The sequence below is a fragment of the Pseudorca crassidens genome, chromosome 10, assembly GCF_039906515.1.
Source record: "Pseudorca crassidens isolate mPseCra1 chromosome 10, mPseCra1.hap1, whole genome shotgun sequence".
In the NCBI taxonomy this organism is placed as follows: Eukaryota; Metazoa; Chordata; class Mammalia; order Artiodactyla; family Delphinidae; genus Pseudorca; species Pseudorca crassidens.
In genome coordinates this window covers 60,791,443-60,808,375 of record NC_090305.1, presented here as the reverse complement: position 1 = coordinate 60,808,375, position 16,933 = coordinate 60,791,443, and the positions used below count along the sequence as shown (strand labels likewise).

At 43.0% G+C, this 16,933-nt stretch overlaps 1 protein-coding gene across 7 annotated transcripts in view; it reads left to right on the top strand.

The window, feature by feature from the left end:
• Window positions 1-16,933, top strand: part of GASK1A (golgi associated kinase 1A) — a 91,694-nt gene that overhangs the window by 19,001 nt on the left and 55,760 nt on the right. For 5 of the 7 annotated variants that reach the window (XM_067753893.1, XM_067753892.1, XM_067753891.1 and 2 more), the window contains 3 exons: window positions 1,849-1,931; window positions 4,616-4,729; window positions 12,329-12,458. The gene's annotated coding sequence lies outside the window, so the exon portion shown is untranslated. Of the gene's footprint in view, window positions 1-1,848; window positions 1,932-3,183; window positions 3,339-4,615; window positions 4,730-12,328; window positions 12,459-16,933 lie in introns of all 7 variants that reach the window. The other 2 variants (XM_067753895.1, XM_067753897.1) reach the window with 2 other exon arrangements.

Sequence of the window (16,933 nt, the reverse complement as noted above, 5' to 3'; positions counted from 1 at the left end):
TAAAGTTCTTTTGTTTACACTTATAGCTACTCTTCCCCATCCATTCCCCGCCCCCCCAACCCCGCCCCTGGAATCCCTGCAACTATCAAGATGTGGTTTTTAGCCTCCCCTGACAGCTCTTTCCCTGACAGCCTCAGCTTCCTCTACCTTCCTGGATAACTTTCTGGATTCACTAAGTAGGGTCAGTGGAGGAAAGGGCTATGTGCTGACTGTATAAAGTCTTTTGTCTGATGGACCCTGAGACTTAATAGCAAACTGCAGATAAGGAGTTGAAATGGAAGTTGTTTTTAAGTCTACGAGTGCATGCACTTTTATGCTTATTAACGATTTCCAATCTAACTAATGGTGGCTATTTGTATTTCAGGTGTCGCCTTTAATGTGTAAACCTTCCTGATTCATTCTGTAGGATGGCAGAAGGCTTATTTCCTAATGATGAACTGGTTAACTGACCTAGAAAGGGAGTTAGAACTATTAGTTTACAAATAAAATTGCTTGGCTTCCCTGATGCAACAATATTTAGAACTTGGAGTATTTGAGACATGTCATGAAGTTGATGGATCATTTAATATGGTAGTGTTTTTCTTCTCACCACCTATCCCCAACACTCTTATAAAATTGAATGATCATCTTATAATCAATCTGTATTTAGAGGAAAAAATAGTAGTAGAGAGACATCAAGGTGTTCCTAATATGGGATTTCCCTGGCAGTCCAGTGGTTAAGACTTCCCTGGTGGTCCAGTGGTTAAGACTTCGCCTCCCAGTGCAGGGAGTGAAGGTTTGGTCCCTGGTCCGGGAGCTAAGATCCCACATGCCTGTGGCCAAAAAACCAAAACATAAAACAAAAGCAATATTGTAACAAATTCAATAGAGACTTTAAAAATGGTCCCATATCAGGGCTTCCCTGGTGGCACAGTGGTTAAGAATCTGCCTGCCAGTGTAGGGGACACAGGTTCGAGCCCTGGTTCGGGAAGATTCCCCATGCTGTGGAGCAACTAAGCCCTGTGAACCGCAACTACTGAGCCGGCACTCTAGAGCCTGCAAGCCACAACTACTGAAGTCCGCGTGCCTAGAGCCCTTGCTCTGCAACAAGAGAAGCCACTGCAATGAGAAGCCTGCACACCGCATCGAAGAGTAGCCCCCGCTCACCGCAACTAGAGAAAAGCCTGCACACAGCAACGAAGACCCAACACAGCCAAAAAAAAAAAGAGGTCCCACATCAAATCTTTAAAAAAAAAAGATGTTCCTAATAAACTATTTTCAAATTCCATTTTGACTTTTACTACTGTCTGACTGTGTGGATTCTTGGGATTTTATTTTTTTTGGCTGCATCGTGTGGCAGGCAGGATCTTCGTTCCCAGACCAGGGATCAAACTCACACCCTCATGCAGTGGAAGCATAGAGTCTTAACCACTGGACCAGCAGGGAAGTCCTGACTCTAGGGATCTTAATTGGAACTCCAGTTTTCTTTTCAACCCATAACATTCTCTCCACTGTACCACTGTATGCGCTAGTTTCCTTTTCTGTCCTCTTTCCTAAGATGTCTTCTTTGGAGTACTGAAAATTAGTTTTGTCAGTCCACCTTCGCATCTGTTCGCTGAACCAGTCAGCTGAATATGTACCTGGGAAATTGTATACTAATTATATTCTCCACACGATTTCTGTTTCTGTGTTCCCTCTTATGCCTGCTGTCTCACCTCTGTGACTTGAGAATTGCCACTGATACAAGGCAATAACTAATGAATAGTATTGATAGTTCATGTAGCCCCTAAAAAGAATGGGTCAGATGCTATATGTAAGAATTAGGGTCAGTAGAATTATTGTCACTAATGCTTCTTTCTTTACTTTCAGTTCCTGAGAGTGTTACCTTTCCCTGAGACAGGAATAAAAGCGGTCAGATGACGACAACAGTGTCCTTAACAACCTGGCCCCAGGTGAGCTGGGTTCCCTCTGCCCCTGCATGTATGCATGTGCATATGTACAGAAATATTTATATATGCACATATTAAAGTATACAAGTGTATATAAATATAAGTTTATATATGTTACATATGCATATATAAAATATATGTAACATACTTTTATATATATAAATATGTAAATTTGCTTTCTCATTGAGGTATAACTTATAATAAATATAACTCACTGTATAGCTCACTTTTTAAAAATATACACACCTGTAAGACCATCATTCATATTGAGACATAGAGCATTATCAGTACCTCAACAGACTCCCTCATGCACCATCCCAATCAGTCCACCCCAAAGTTGACCTTTATGGGACTTCCCTGGCGGTCCAGTGGTTAGGACTGCCCTCACTGCCAAGGGCCTGGGTTCAGTCCCTGGTCAGGGGACTAAGATCCCACAAGCCGCGTGGCCAAAACAAAACAAAACAAAAAAAGATGACCATTATTTTGACTGCTATGACAATATATTAGTTTTATTTGTTCTTAAATTTCATGTAAATGGAATCATTCAAAATTTACTTTTTTGTATCTGCCTTCTTTTGCTCAGTTTTATGTCTGTGAACTTCACCCGTGTGGTTGCACATAGCAGTAGTTTGTACTTTTTCATTGCTGAATAGTTTTCCATTATATGATTATACCACATTTTATTTATTCATTCTACCGTGGATGGACATTTTGATTGTTTCCAGTTTTCGACTACTATGAATAAGAAGGCAGCGAACATTCTTGCTTATGCCTTTTGATGAACACATGCACTCTTTTCTCTGGGGTGTATCTTTAGGAGTCAAATTGCTAGGTCATAGGCTATACATTTGGTTGGTTTTAGTAGATGCTGCCCAACAATCTTCTGAAATGGTTGTTCCAATTTATACTTTTACCAGCAGTACAAGAGAGTTCCAGTTGCTCCACATCCTTGCAAATACTTCTCATTCATTCTTGATATCATGTTAGGTTTTTTTAATTGCCTTTTCTCCACTAAGGAGTGATACAGAGCACCACTTCCTATGTTTATTGCATACGTGGATGTCCACTTATGTGAAGTCGCTGTTGAGATACGTTCCCATTGTTTCTTACATTGTGTGTCATTTTTTTCCTCCAAGTTGTAGTAATTATGGATATGAGTCCTATGTCAGATGTATGTATTATGAAATTCCTTTTCCCAGTCTGTGGCTTGCTTTTTCACTCTCTTATTAATTTATTTTTTTGGCCCTGCCTCGAGGCTTGCAGGATCTTAGTTCCCCAATCAGGGATGGAACCCGGGCCCCCTGCAGTGGAAGCGCAGAGTCCTAACCACTGGAAAGCAAGGGAATTCCCACTTTTTCACTCTCTTCATGTTGTCGTTTGATAAACAGACTCTTCTCTAGCCCATCTCAAGTAAGCGGTACTTTCCTATGCTTCTCTAACCTCACTCCCTCTACATGGGGATGGGGAGTCATGGACAAATGTGAGAGCATTGTGCCTGGGGTCGTGAGAAAGGAGACAAGAAGGAGGAAGAACTTGGATGAAAGCACAATTGAGAAATGACAGGAATGTGAGCAGCCCAAAAAATCAGCCAAATATACAAAGTGGGAAGGGGCTCAGAGCTAAGGCAGCAGCCATATCCCATTATATGTTAGTTTTTCTTTTATATATATATATACATTCATGCTCAGGCCCAAGCCTAGCTTCTATATTATAGTCTATTTGGAGGTCGTATATGTTTGGAAGCTCATAGTGAAGGTGTATTTTGTTCTAACTGGGAAAGTATGTGGAACTCTGGCTGGCTGTCTACCTTTAATTTTTGTCCTCTTCCTCTACACCTTCCAACTTTTACAGAAAAACTTCTCAGGCACGTGAGGGACCCAGTACTAAATATACGTCCTTGTAGATGCTGTTCTCAGCCTCTCATTGACAGTTTTGACCATCACCAAAGTCCTGAGGCCTGGGATAGGAGGAACTTGTCGTTTCAGGAATCAGTGGCTTTTGAGGATGTGGCTGTGTACTTCACTGAAAAGGAATGGGCCAGCTTGATACCTGCTCAGAGGGCCTTGTACAGGAGTGTGATGCTGGAGAACTCTATGTAAGGCCTTCCTATGTATGGCCTCTCTGCTGCTGTTCTCTCTGGGCCCTAAGAAGCTAAAGCTTCTCTTACAACTATTAACTGACCCCAAATGGCGATGTTAAGAGTTTCCAGGTACACAGAGCCCTGGAGTCTATTTGACTTCCAAGAAGGCTTTCCTTCTTTTTCCATCATAAAAGCTGTCCCCCCTCTGTACCTGCCTTAGAGGTGATTCTCTGGGTACACCAGGGCTCGAGCAATCTCTTGGTACCCTCACACTAGTATTGAACCTCCAGATTATCTTGAGAGAACCCAGCCCCTTTGTCTCCATGTCGGAGTTGCTCCTAGGAGCCATACATCCGTTTTCCACAGTTAGAGAATTTTCCGTTCTTTAACAAGGAAGGTAAAACATTTTGTTTTCCTTTAAATAGAAATTCGCCTCCCAGAGTGTCTCAGGCTTCCTTGGAAGCACTGTCCAAGATCTCCTCCCAGAACCTGTCCTGTACCTGTTTAGGGTACCTCTTGCTCAGTTCCCCCAGGGTTACTCTCCCCACCGAGACTGACCCGTGTGACTCTGCTCTTCATTGTGTTGTTTCTTCTTCCCTTCAAGCAGCATCGTCCACTTCCAAACTAGCTCTGATCTCTCATCTTGAGCAAGGGAAAGTGTCACGTTTCACCCAGCCCCAGGGACCCCTAAGCGGGAGGAAGAGGAGAGCAGGTTCTACGGGTGAGTTAAACACGGAATGCCCTTTGTTTTTATTTGATTAAAATGATTAAGTGTGTTCTCTCTGCCCAGCATCATGGAGTGTTTGGGATCCTTAATCACACTGTTTCTGATTGGTCTGTTTTTCATCTATTTAAATGGAATATGCAACACCGTGCTTCAGTGTCTTACATACTAGGATGATTTTATCCCTGGGGATATGTGGAATGATTTTTCGAAGTACTTTACTGGTTATGTGTGATAACCATTTACCAGTTTCTCCCAGTTTTACAAAAATGATAAACTCAGTGCAAGTATTATCTTGTCAACTAATCAACAAAACAAATAGAAAAAATTATTTTTGCTTTTCATGGTTATTAATAAGTTAAACATTTTTAAAAATTTGATTCTTATTTTATTTTGGAGTACAGTTAATTTACAATGCTGTGTTACTTTCAGGGGTACAACTAAGTGATTTAGTTATACGTATCCATATACCGATTCTTTTTCAGGTTCTTTTCCATATAGGTTATTACAGAATATTGAGTAGAGTTCCCTGTGATGTACAGTGGGTCCTTGTTAATGATCTATTTTATATGTATATTAATGTGTATATGTTAATCCAAACCTCCTAATATATCCCACCTGCCCACCTTTCTGCTTTGGTAACCACACGTTTCTTTTTTAAATCTGTAGTCTGTTTGGGGCTTGTCAGGTAGTTCATTTGTACCAATTATTAGATTCCCCCTTACGCTTCACCTACCCAGGCAGATGGCAACTCCTGCAAAACCGCTCTGCTGAGGGTTCGTCATCCGTACGTGGGGAGACTCTAAGGAAGGAGGCTGGAGGTGGGGACCTTACTGCTAGGAGACTTGGAGACTAGGTGACTTGTCAAAGCTCTTCGAGGCCAGCGGGTCCACCATCCTTTGGGTGCACTAGGCTTGGTTAAGCTGTAGGGGGGCCCGCCTGGATCTGGTGATGGTGGTCCCAAGCAGAGGGGACCAGGCACTACAGGGCCAGCGGGAGCGCATTTGCTGGTACATCCTCCCCAGCTCCCTCAGCCCCAGGACCCTCCATCCTTGGGACCCAAGCCTGCGCAGGCTCCAGGGATGTGACATTAGCTCAGGTTACCAGGCCTGAGGGGAATATAGTAGGCATTTCTTTCCTTCTTCTTTTTGTTTGTTTGTTTCTAATTTAACTTTTAGGTTATATTGGAGTAGAGCTGATTTACAATGTTGTGTTTATTTTAGGTGTAGAGCAACTTGATTCAGTTATACATATCAATATATAAATTCTTTTTCGAATTCTTTCCCCATTTATGTTATTACAGAGTGCTGAGTAGACTTTCCTGTGCTATAGTGTGGGTCCTTGTTGATGATATATTTTCTATATATATGAGTGTGTGTATGTTAATGCCAACTTCCTAATTTATCCCTCCTGCTCACCCTTCCCCTTTGGTAACCATAAATTTCTTTTTGAAGTCTGCGAGTCTGTTTCAGGCTTGTGAAGTAGTTCATTTGTATCAATTTTTAAATTCCACATGTAAGTGATATCCTATGATATTTGTCATTCTCTGTCTGACTGAGTTCACTTAGAATGATCACTTCTATGTCCATCCATATTGCTGCAGATGGCATTATTTCATTCTTTTTTTTTTTTTAATGTCTGATGGATACTCCATTGTGTATATCAACCACATCTGCTTTATCCATTCATATGTTGATGGACATTTTGGTTGCTTTCATGTCTTGGCCATTTTCAATAGGGCAATGAATGTTGGCGTGCATGTGTCTTTTTTTTTTTTTTTTTTTTTTTTTTTTTTGCAGTACGCGGGCCTCTCACTGCCGTGGCCTCTCCCGTTGCGGAGCACAGGCTCCGGATGCACAGGCTCAGCGGCCATGGCTCATGGGCCCAGCCTCTCCGCGGCATGTAGGATCTTCCTAGACCGGGGCACGAACCCGTGTCCCCTGCATCGGCAGGCGGACTCTCAACCACTGCGCCACCAGAGAAGCCCCAAGTGTCTTTTTGAAATAGGATTTTCTGCGGATATACTCCCAGGAATGGGACTGCCGGATCATTTGGTAGCTCTAGTTTTAGTTTTTTAAGGAACCTCCATACTGTTCTTCACAGTGGCTCTTAACCAATTTCCATTCTCACCAACAGGGAGGACGGTTCCCTTTTCTCCACACCCTCTCCAGCATTTATTGTTTGTAGACATTTTGATGATGGCCATTCTGACTGGTGCGATGTGATAGCTCGTTGTCATTTTCATTTTCATTTCTCTGATAATTAGACACGTTGAGCATCTTTACATGTGCTTTTATTTTCTTTTTCCCTTAAACAGTGTGAGTAAAAGTTATCTCTTGAAATGGGCTTCTGGAAAGTCTTCCCGTTTTTGAATTCTTCTTCGATGACCTACCCCAGGACATTACTTGAGGGCAGGTATCACTTAACGCCCCTCAGGCCTTGTGAACATTAAGTGCCCAGCAGCACCGGGTTTATAGCTGTTGTTACAGGAAGCGGCCACAAGGCGGCAGGATTTCTTCATGCTCCAGTGCGGTGACTCAGGCAGCCAGAGCCTTAGGGAAGGTTGTGTTCCTGGCTTGTAAATGAGAGGGGAGTGTGCCAGCACAAAGACTCAAGGGCTTGTGCCTCATTCCTTCTTCCCCCTTACCCTGGCAGATGGCAACCCCTGCATAACCACTCTGCAGAGGGTGCTGTCGTCCGTACATGGGGCTACTCTAAGGAAGGAGGCTGGAGGTGGGGACCTTACCACTAGGGGACCTGGTGACCAGGTCCCTTGTCAACGCTCTTTGAGCCCAGAGGGTCCACCATCTTTTGGGTGCAGTAGGCTTCGCTTAGGTGTAGGAGGGCCTGCCTGGATCTGGTGATTGTAGTCCCACCTCGAGGGGACGGGGCACTCTGAGTCCGGGCGGGGCTCATTTGCTGGCACATCCTCTCCCCGGCTCCCTCCGCACCAGCGTACTCCAGCCAGGGGACCCAAGGCTGCTCAGGCTCCAGGGATGTGACACCAGCCCAGGTCACTAGGCCTGAGGGGAATAGAGTAGGCATTTCTTTCCTTATTTTTTTTGTTTTGTTTTTCATTTAACTTTTACTTTAAATTGGAGTTGAGTTGATTTACAATGTTGTTTTTGTTTTAGGTGTACAGTGAATTGATTCGTTATATATATCCATATGTCTATTGTTTTTCGAATTCTTTCCCCATTTAGGTTATTACAGAGTGCTGAGTAGAGTTCCCTGTTCTGTATAGTAGGTCCCTGTTGATGATCTATTTTATATATGTGTGTGTGTGTGTGTGTGTGTATGTATGTTAATGCCAACCTCCTAATTTATCCTCCCTGCCCACCTTTCCCCTTTGGTAACCATAAATGTCTTTTTGAAGTCTGCGAGTCTGTTTCTGTTTTGTCAAGTTGTCATTTGTATCAATTTTTACATTCCACCTATAAGTGTTATCCTATGATATTTGTCTTTGTCTGACTGTGTTCACTTAGTTTGATCACCTCTACGTCCATCCATTTTGTTGCAGATGGCATTATTTCATTTTTTTAATGGCTGCATCATATTTCATATATATGTATACCACATCTTCTTTATTGAGCACCTAACGTGAGCCAAGTATTATTGTGTGGAGTTTATATTCTTTATCTCAATGGTATAATAGCTCTGTGCAGTTAGGGGTTATTATTGTCACAATTTTTTTTCCCATAAATAAATTTATTTATTTATTTAGCCTGTGTTGGGTCTTCGTTCCTGCACGTGCGCTTTCTCTAGTTGCAGCGAGCGGGGCCTACTCCTCGTTGCGGTGCACAGGCTTCTCACTGTGGTGGCTTCTCTTGCTGCGGAGCACAGGCTCTAGGTGCACAGGCTTCAGTAGTTGTGGCCCGAGGGCTCAGTAGTTGTGGCTCACGGGCTCTAGAGCTCAGACTCAGTAGTCGTGGCACACAGGCTTAGTTGCTCTGGAGCATGTGGGATCTTGCCGTGTCCCCTGCATTGGCAGGCGGATTCTTAACCACTGCACCACCAGGGAAGTCCTATTGTCAGAATTTTACGAATGAATACATGGGGGTTTACTGAGAGGTTTGAATTCATATTCAGTGAGTATGTCTCCACGTGTGACCGTGGTTGCACCACTTTCGTTTTTCATCTACCCCTATTGCTGCTTTGTGCCCCACTCTAGGTTCTTGAGGTAGGTATCCCAGGCTTCTCTCTCTTCACTACTCCTGGCCCTGCTGCTGAAAGACCTCCCGTGACCTGGCTCCCGTACACGGAGCCTGTGGAAGGGCCAGTCGCAGCCTCTGTCTTCCCTTCCATACTCAGAACTGAAGATCTTACTCAGAGGCCTTACTGGTGAGGAGTCAGACGCTCACAGAAAATAATAGGAACAAAAGACAGAAAAGTTGGGGAAAGCAACTATAGAGTTTATCACAGCCTGGCGATGGGGAAGGAGGCTAGAGAACCATGTTGGCTGGCAGTCGATGTTACATAAATGAATATGTATGTGAAGATCTGATCGTTTATGTAGCAGAGCCAACTGTTGAGATAGGCATGTATGACAAGAAGCTGATAGCTGCTTGGACTTGCTAAAAATTGAATTAATTTTAAGCAATACAGTGTTTAGTGAGAAGTGGCTGTGCCTCAGTATATTTCCAATGCCAAGAATATGCTGGTACCTAAGTAGGCACCTGAGTCTTGTGCCACCCTGTGATAGAATCTGCACTGCATGCCATCCGTGCCAGGAGAACCAACCACCAGTCCAGCAACTGGAATGGAGGAGAAGCCCTCAAATGGACACTATAAGGTGGAGGGTTATTGAGATAATACCTGAAACAATGTCCTGAGAGCACCATGTTGCTGGATTTGACTTTAATAAAGTTTTTGCTCCAGGCATATTGATACCTCAGAAAAGCGTGTGTAATTATAACAAAATTAGAAGTTTATTTTTTCTTTATTGAGTGTTGTAGTACAGTGGGAACCGACACAGCAAAATTTGTTAACATTGCTGGAAAGTGGGTTATGTCCTTCTAAATTTCACTGCATCTACCAACTTGTAGGCGATAGGGATATGGTACAACCAATTTAAATTTTATATTTTAAAATACCACTCAGAAATGTTTAACTTCATATGATGATTTGAGCACAGACATCCAACTCTCTAATTCCCCATCCTTGTGACTGATCTTGTCCTGAAAAGAATACAAAAGAGAAGAGAACAAATAGCAATATACTACCTTTTGCCTCAGTTCTTAAGGACTTTTCTTCATTCTTAAGGACTTGTGTAGATGGATCTGAATTGATCCTGAGGGATGACTCAAAGCCTTTTCTGAGAAAGTTTCTGTTTCTTAGGCAGCAAGTAGAGGAGATTTGAGCAAGGTTTTATTAATGTCCCTGAGTTTGGAGGAGCTAGGAGGGCATGCTGAGTGACTGTTGAGGGACCAGATGAGAATGTCAGTATTTGTTGCAATAGCTCAGTAGTAATAGAAACTCTATTAAACATTAAACAAAGCCAAAGATGGATGGGTCTTCTCTCTAACTATCCTATTCTGAAGAATAGGACAAAGAAGGAAGGTACACACAACATGGCCGGATCACAGGGCTTCTCGGTCAAAGATAAAACTGATAAAGCCAGTACCTGGTGGATTGGCATCATCAAATGTGAGAGACACTCTGTAGGTTCCCCTCAATTCCTGAATTCTGGTCGATCTTCGAATGGGAACGTTGACTCGTATCAAACAGTCCTGGAGCTTACTGTCTGCGGGGAGGACCGCTCACACGGGCAATGAGCTCATATTGCCATTCACCAAAGAGTCACTTATTCTCTCTGCAGGAGGGTTATTCTTCACACTCTGTTGAAGCCAGGCTTGGCCATGAGACTTGTTTTGTCCAGTGCAAAGTGACCCTGACCCAGCCTCATGCACAGCATCCCGTTCCCTTTGAGTAGAATGCCTCCCCTTCCCGAGTTGCCTACTTAGAGAGCTGCTACTCATCCCAAACAGTCAGCTGGCTCAGAAGCCTTAGCCCACCTCTTCAGGCAGGTGTCGAAGCAGCCTGCTCATTCCTTTATGATAGCTCTAGTCATATTATTCATTTCCACACCTTCTCTCTCCCACCTGGAGATCCTTGTGGGCAGAGGATAAGGTTCTAGTCATCTTTGTCACCCTGGCCCCTTACATAGTTCATGGCACGTAGGAGATACTTAATAAATCTTGGATCAAGAAGTGAGTGAAATGATTTCTGCAATCAGTAGTTACAGCAAATATTGGACAGTTCAAGCGCGTCAACATTCATTTATTTGGCAGGCATTTATTAAGCTCATTCTTTGTGCCAACCATCGTGATAGGTGCCAAGATTACATTTGTGAATAAGTTAGTCATGGCATCTGTCCTCATAGTGCTTAGGAAACCTACAAGAAGATAGACAGCCATATGCAGTGGAAGGCAGGAGTCTGGCAAGAAATACACTTTCATGAATCCCACCCACATTGAAAGATCAGAGGGCAGAATATAGAATTGGGGTGGAGTACTTCCCTGGTGGTGCAGTGGTTCAGAATCCGCCTGCCATTGCAGGGGACATGGGTTCGAGCCCTGGTCCAGGAAGATCCCACATGCCACGGAGCAACTAAGTCCGTGCGCCACAACTACTGAGCCTGTGCTCTAGAGCCCGCAGCCACAACTACTGAGCCTGTGTGCCACAACTACTGAAGCCTGCGCGCCTAGAGCCTGTGATCCACAACAAGAGAGGCCACTGTAGTGAGAAGCCCGCGCACCACAACGAAGAGTAGCCCCCGCTCGCCGCAACTAGAGAAAGCCCGTGTGCAGCAGCAAAGACCCAACGCAGCCAAAAATAAATAAATAAATTTATTTATTTTTTTAAAAAAAGAGACTTCCCTGGTGGTGCAGTGGTTGAGAGTCTGCCTGCCGATGCAGGGGACATGGGTTAGTGTCCTGGTCTGGGAAGATCCCACATGCCGTGGAGCGGCTGGGCCCGTGAGCCATGGCTGCTGAGCCTGCGCGTCCGGAGCCTGTGCTCCGCAACGGGAGAGGCCACAACAGTGAGAGGCCCGCGTACCACAAAACAACAACAACAACAACAACAAAAAGAAGTGAGGTGGGGCTTGCTCAGGTTAAGGTCTGTCCCATGCCTATGGCAAGAGGTTGTTGAATTAATGCCTGTTATGAAGCTAGGAGGCCCTAGAGGCACAGTGGGCTCAGAGCCACAGATCTTCTTGGTGAGGAACAGATTATGGGAACAACTGTACTCATTTTCCTGAGTGTGTCTTAGTTCTCTCTCCACCCTTGTGAAGCCAGGACATGATACAGCAGTTAGGCAAAACCCCAGGCTGAATCAAAGCACAGAACAGCTTCCATATGGAATGTTGGCCACGCAGGGGTGCTATTTACTTCTTGAAATCCTCATTATTTAAAACATTTCTCTTATGCTCCTGATTCTGGGACTAGCCTAGGTGGTCTCTGTCGAACCGCACCTGCCAGCCTTGAAGTTCAGTGCACTTCCTCATTTTTATGCCTTCTGAGGGGATTGCTGTTTGTGACTGGGGAGAGCAATTCAAGATACCCATTACTATGCGTTCTCGGAATTCATCCTCAGGTCTTAAATGGTGTGATCAGCTAGACAGTGTCTCCTGACCTTGAGAAGGAGCGATTGGCATTAGGAAGCACGATGAGCTGATGCTGCCCTTCACTTATTCTCTAGACTGCTGCTTGGCTCCAGGAACAAGGTAAGAGAATCATCATAGCTTTTCTGAGGGCTCTGTGAGCAAGGCCTTGATGAGGCTGGAAGAGAAGACAGCTGTCATTTGATGAGCACCCATTAGGTATTACGTTCCTTGCGTTCATTGTCTATTTAAAACTTTCTAATAAACTTCACGAGGTAGGCATTATATCCCCATTTTATAGATGAGGAAACTGAGGCTGGATGGGTACATTATTTGTCCAAGGTTATACAGCCCAAAGTGGTGAAATTCAGTTTTAAAACCAGGTGTGACTATCTCCACAGCTCCAAATTCTCTTTCTTCATGTGATTTGCAAGATAGAGCCCCTGCCCTTGTAGCATTTGTAACTTGCTTAGGGAGACAAGATTCCTGAAAGTATGTTTAACAAAAAAAGGTGACAGCAACTTAAACTTGATGAAAGAGAGCTACTTTTATTGACATGGGAACGGTCACAATATATTGCTAAGTAAGAAAAAGCAAGCTTGAGAATAGCAAGGTAGGCTCCAGTGGAGGCAAACAGTGAGGTGTATCGTGCCCCCTACCCGGATCAAGATAGCCCAGATGGCTTCCTCACGTCTTCTGCCTGTCAGCCTCTTCCCAAGGGTCAACCACTGTAATGATTTCTCTTACTATAGGTTAGTGTAGATGACAAACAAAATAATTCAGTATCTGCTCTTTTATGTTTAGATGCTTTTACCACCTTTTGTCTGTGAGGTTTATCCATGTTGTTACGTGTAGCAGAGGCTTTTTAAAATTGCTGAGTACTAGTCCGTTGCCTGAATATACCACTGGTTGATGGATATTTGGGTGGCTTCAGATTTGGGGCTTTTGTAGACACTATGAACGTTCTTTTACATGCCTTTTAACTGACCTATTCATGAATATCTCTTGAATATCTATAGGTAGATAGATACATTTATATAATTTTATATTAATTATTATATGAGTGGGATTGTTGCATCATACAGATTAGGCATATGCTTGGCTTTGACAGATACTGCCAAAAGTTTTACAAAATAGTTGTAATAATGTATCCTGCTTCCAGCAGTGTATGAGAGTCTTAGATGCTCTGCAGCCTCCTCTTCATAGTCTTTTCTAGTTCCCCGAACACGGATCGAACCCATGCCCTCTGCATTGGAAGCACGAGGTCTTCATCACTGGACCACCAGGGAAGCCCCTGGGTAGTCTTTTTAATATTAGCCATTCTGCTGTTAGTATAGATGTAACATATTGTGGTTTTAATTATATTTCCCTAATGACTAATTATGTTGAGTACCTTTTTCATATCCTTTTTGGCCATTTGGCTATTCTTTTTGTGTAGGTAGTAGCATTGGGGTGAGGGTTCTAACTGTGCCTGCAGGGGCTGGCATGGTTTGAACTTCCACTGGCACCAGGAGAGGGAGCCCCCAGGGTTTCTTACAGGCCCATCGAGGTGTGGAGCAATAGGAGAAGAGGGAGGAAAGAGGCTTGAAAGCTGTTAGTGATCAAATATCAATAATGAAGTTAAACTCTTTATTACAATGTTGCTCAGATCTGTGGTGATAAGATAATAAATCTGAAATAGCCAATACTCACCTCGTTGCCTACATTTGGAACACAAGACAAATAAGTATGAAAATGAGATACTGGTTATCTTAACCCTTTGGTCTGGGCCAGGGAACTAGCCTTTAAATGTGGTGTGTCCTCCTTGGCTGAGCTGTGACTGTTTTACAGGTGAGAACTAGTGGTAGAATTTCAGGAAAAAACATACAGTCGTGACATAAGCATGGATCCTTGACTCCTCAGATAGTACTAAGCTTAAAGAATATGTCTTATGTAAGTTATTTCTTCTCAATTCTCACAGAGACTGTGGAATAGGGAGGGAAGGCATCATTTTATATTTGCTTTTATAAGGAATATAAATGTGAATTAGCTCGCCCGTAGTTACTGCTTTCTGGAGCAGTAATTTCAGACAAGGATTTTGAAATACGAGGTCAAAGTGTATTTAAACGTTTTAATAATGATTTCATCATTTTAACATTAAAGTACATGCTGACCATAAGGTGGTTTACAGCCTCATCCCTGGTCATGTGCCTTGAGTCTAAATTTTCTCTGACCTGCCATTAGAGACAAAGTTTAAGAATTACTGCATAAGGGATGCAACTCTTAATAAAACAAGGTCCTAATGTTCCAGAAACAAAAGGAGCCACCTGGAGGGCGCAAAGGGCAGTGGGACTGGCAGACCCTAACTCGCCCCTCTATAATTTGTTGTCTTTCCCTGAGAGTTACTGAATTTTCTCCTCTTTGACAGTGTGTCTGACCCCTAGTTTACTCAGATATGGTTCCTCTCTAGCCAAGGCAAGGACGAAAATCCATTTTACACTTTTCCCCAATTCCATGAGTGGTAGAGCCTAGATTTTGAGGCTTACTTTTTCCATCTATAAAATGGAGACTATAACAGCTACTTGTGGGGCTATTATAAATATTTTTTAAAAAATTAAATGCACATGAGAAAACCTTGCACTATACACCTGATCATTGTGGGTGCTCGGTAAGTATAGCTAATTACTCATTGAATTCATCCATTCTGGAAGTTGATATAACTGATATAGACTCCGAGCTTCCTTTAGGCAAGGGTGACTAACCCCCTGGCTTGCTCCGTACTGTCCCAGCTTTAGCACTGAAAGTTTAGCATCCCAGGAAACCCCTCCTCAGGACACAAAAAGTCCCAGTTTTTGGTGATGGATGTAGATGTCTGGGGGAGAATATAGAACCCCACAGGGCTACATGAAAAATAGGGGCTGAAAGCAATGCTATTTTTAGTGTCAGTTGGATACGGCGTAGATTATCTGCCTTCTGTAGTTACTGTTGCTTATTTTTTCCCCTTACCATTGATGCAGGCAACCATGATTTATGGTTCACAAAAATGGAGCATTCATTGTAACATCACTCCAAATGATGTGACTTAAACGTCCACCTTAAGTGTGTTGTAATCAGGAGCACTAACAGTCTATTTTACATTTTGCTTGTGAATTAACTATTGGACTTTGTATTGAGATAGTGCTAGTTTAATTTTTGGCACTGAATATCATGACCATGTTTTCTAAGAGTTCAGATAATGAAAGCAAGAGTGATTATCCTACCCATGCCAGTATGACACAGACATCACTGAAAAAGAAGGCTAAATGACTTATTTTTTTATTGAAATATAGTTGATTTACGATGTTGTGCCAGTCTCTGCTGTACAGCAAAGTGACTCAGTTATACACATACATACATTCTTTTTTTTATATTCTTTCCCATTATGGTTTATCCCAGTAGATTGGATATAGTTCCCTATGCTATACGGTAGGACCTTGTTGTTTTTCCATTCTAAATGTAATAGTTTGCATCTACTAACCACAAACTCCCAGTCCATCCCTCTCCCTCTCCTCTTCCCCCTTGGCAACTACAAGTCTGTTCTCTATGTCTGTGAGTCTATTTCTATTTTGTAGATAGGTTCATTTGTGGCATATTTTAGATTCCACATATAAGTGATATCATATGGTATTTGATAATATCTAGTTGTATCCATTTTGCTGCAAATGGCATTATTTCTTCCTTTTTTATGGCTGAGTAGTATTCCATTGTATATATGTACCACATCTTCTTTATCCATTCATCTGTTGATGGACATTTAGGTTGGTTCCATGTCTGGGCTATTATGAATAGTGCTGCTATGAACATAGGGAGGCATGTATCTTTTCGAATTATAGTTTTGTCCAGGTATATGCCCAGGAGTGGGATTGCTGGATCATATGGTAATTCCATTTTGAGTTTTCCGAGGAACCTCCATACTGTTTTTCATAGTGACTGCACCAACTTACATTCCCACCAACAGTGTAGGAGGGTTCCCTTTTCTCCACACCCTCTCCAGCATTTGTTATTTGTAGACTTTTGAATAATTAGTGATGTGGAGCATCTTTTCATGTGTCCGCTGGCCATCTGTATGTCTTCTTTGGAGAAATGTCTATTAATGGCTTCTGCCCATTTTTCGGTTGGGTTGGTTTTTTCGGCTTTTTTTTTGAGTTGTATGAGCTGTTTGTATATTTTGGAGATTAAGCTCTTGTCAGTTGCATCAGTTGCAAATATTTTCTCCTATTCCATATGTTGTCTTTTCATTGGTTTCCTTTGTTGTGCAAAAGCTTGTAAGTTTGATTAGGTCCCATTTTTTTTTTTGCGGTACGCGGGCCTCTCACTGTTGTGGCCTCTCCCATTGCGGAGCACAGGCTCTGGACGCACGGGCTCAGCGGCCATGGCTCACGGGCCCAGCCGCTCCACGGCATGTGGGATCTTCCCAGACCGGGGCACGAACCCGTGTCCCCTGCATCGGCAGGCGGACTCTCAACCACTGCGCCACCAGGGAAGCCCCATATTATTATTTTTAAATTAAATCTAGGTAATATCTGTTTAAGTAGTCCTATTACACTTCTGTTATCTTTTTAAGCAATCTTACATTTATA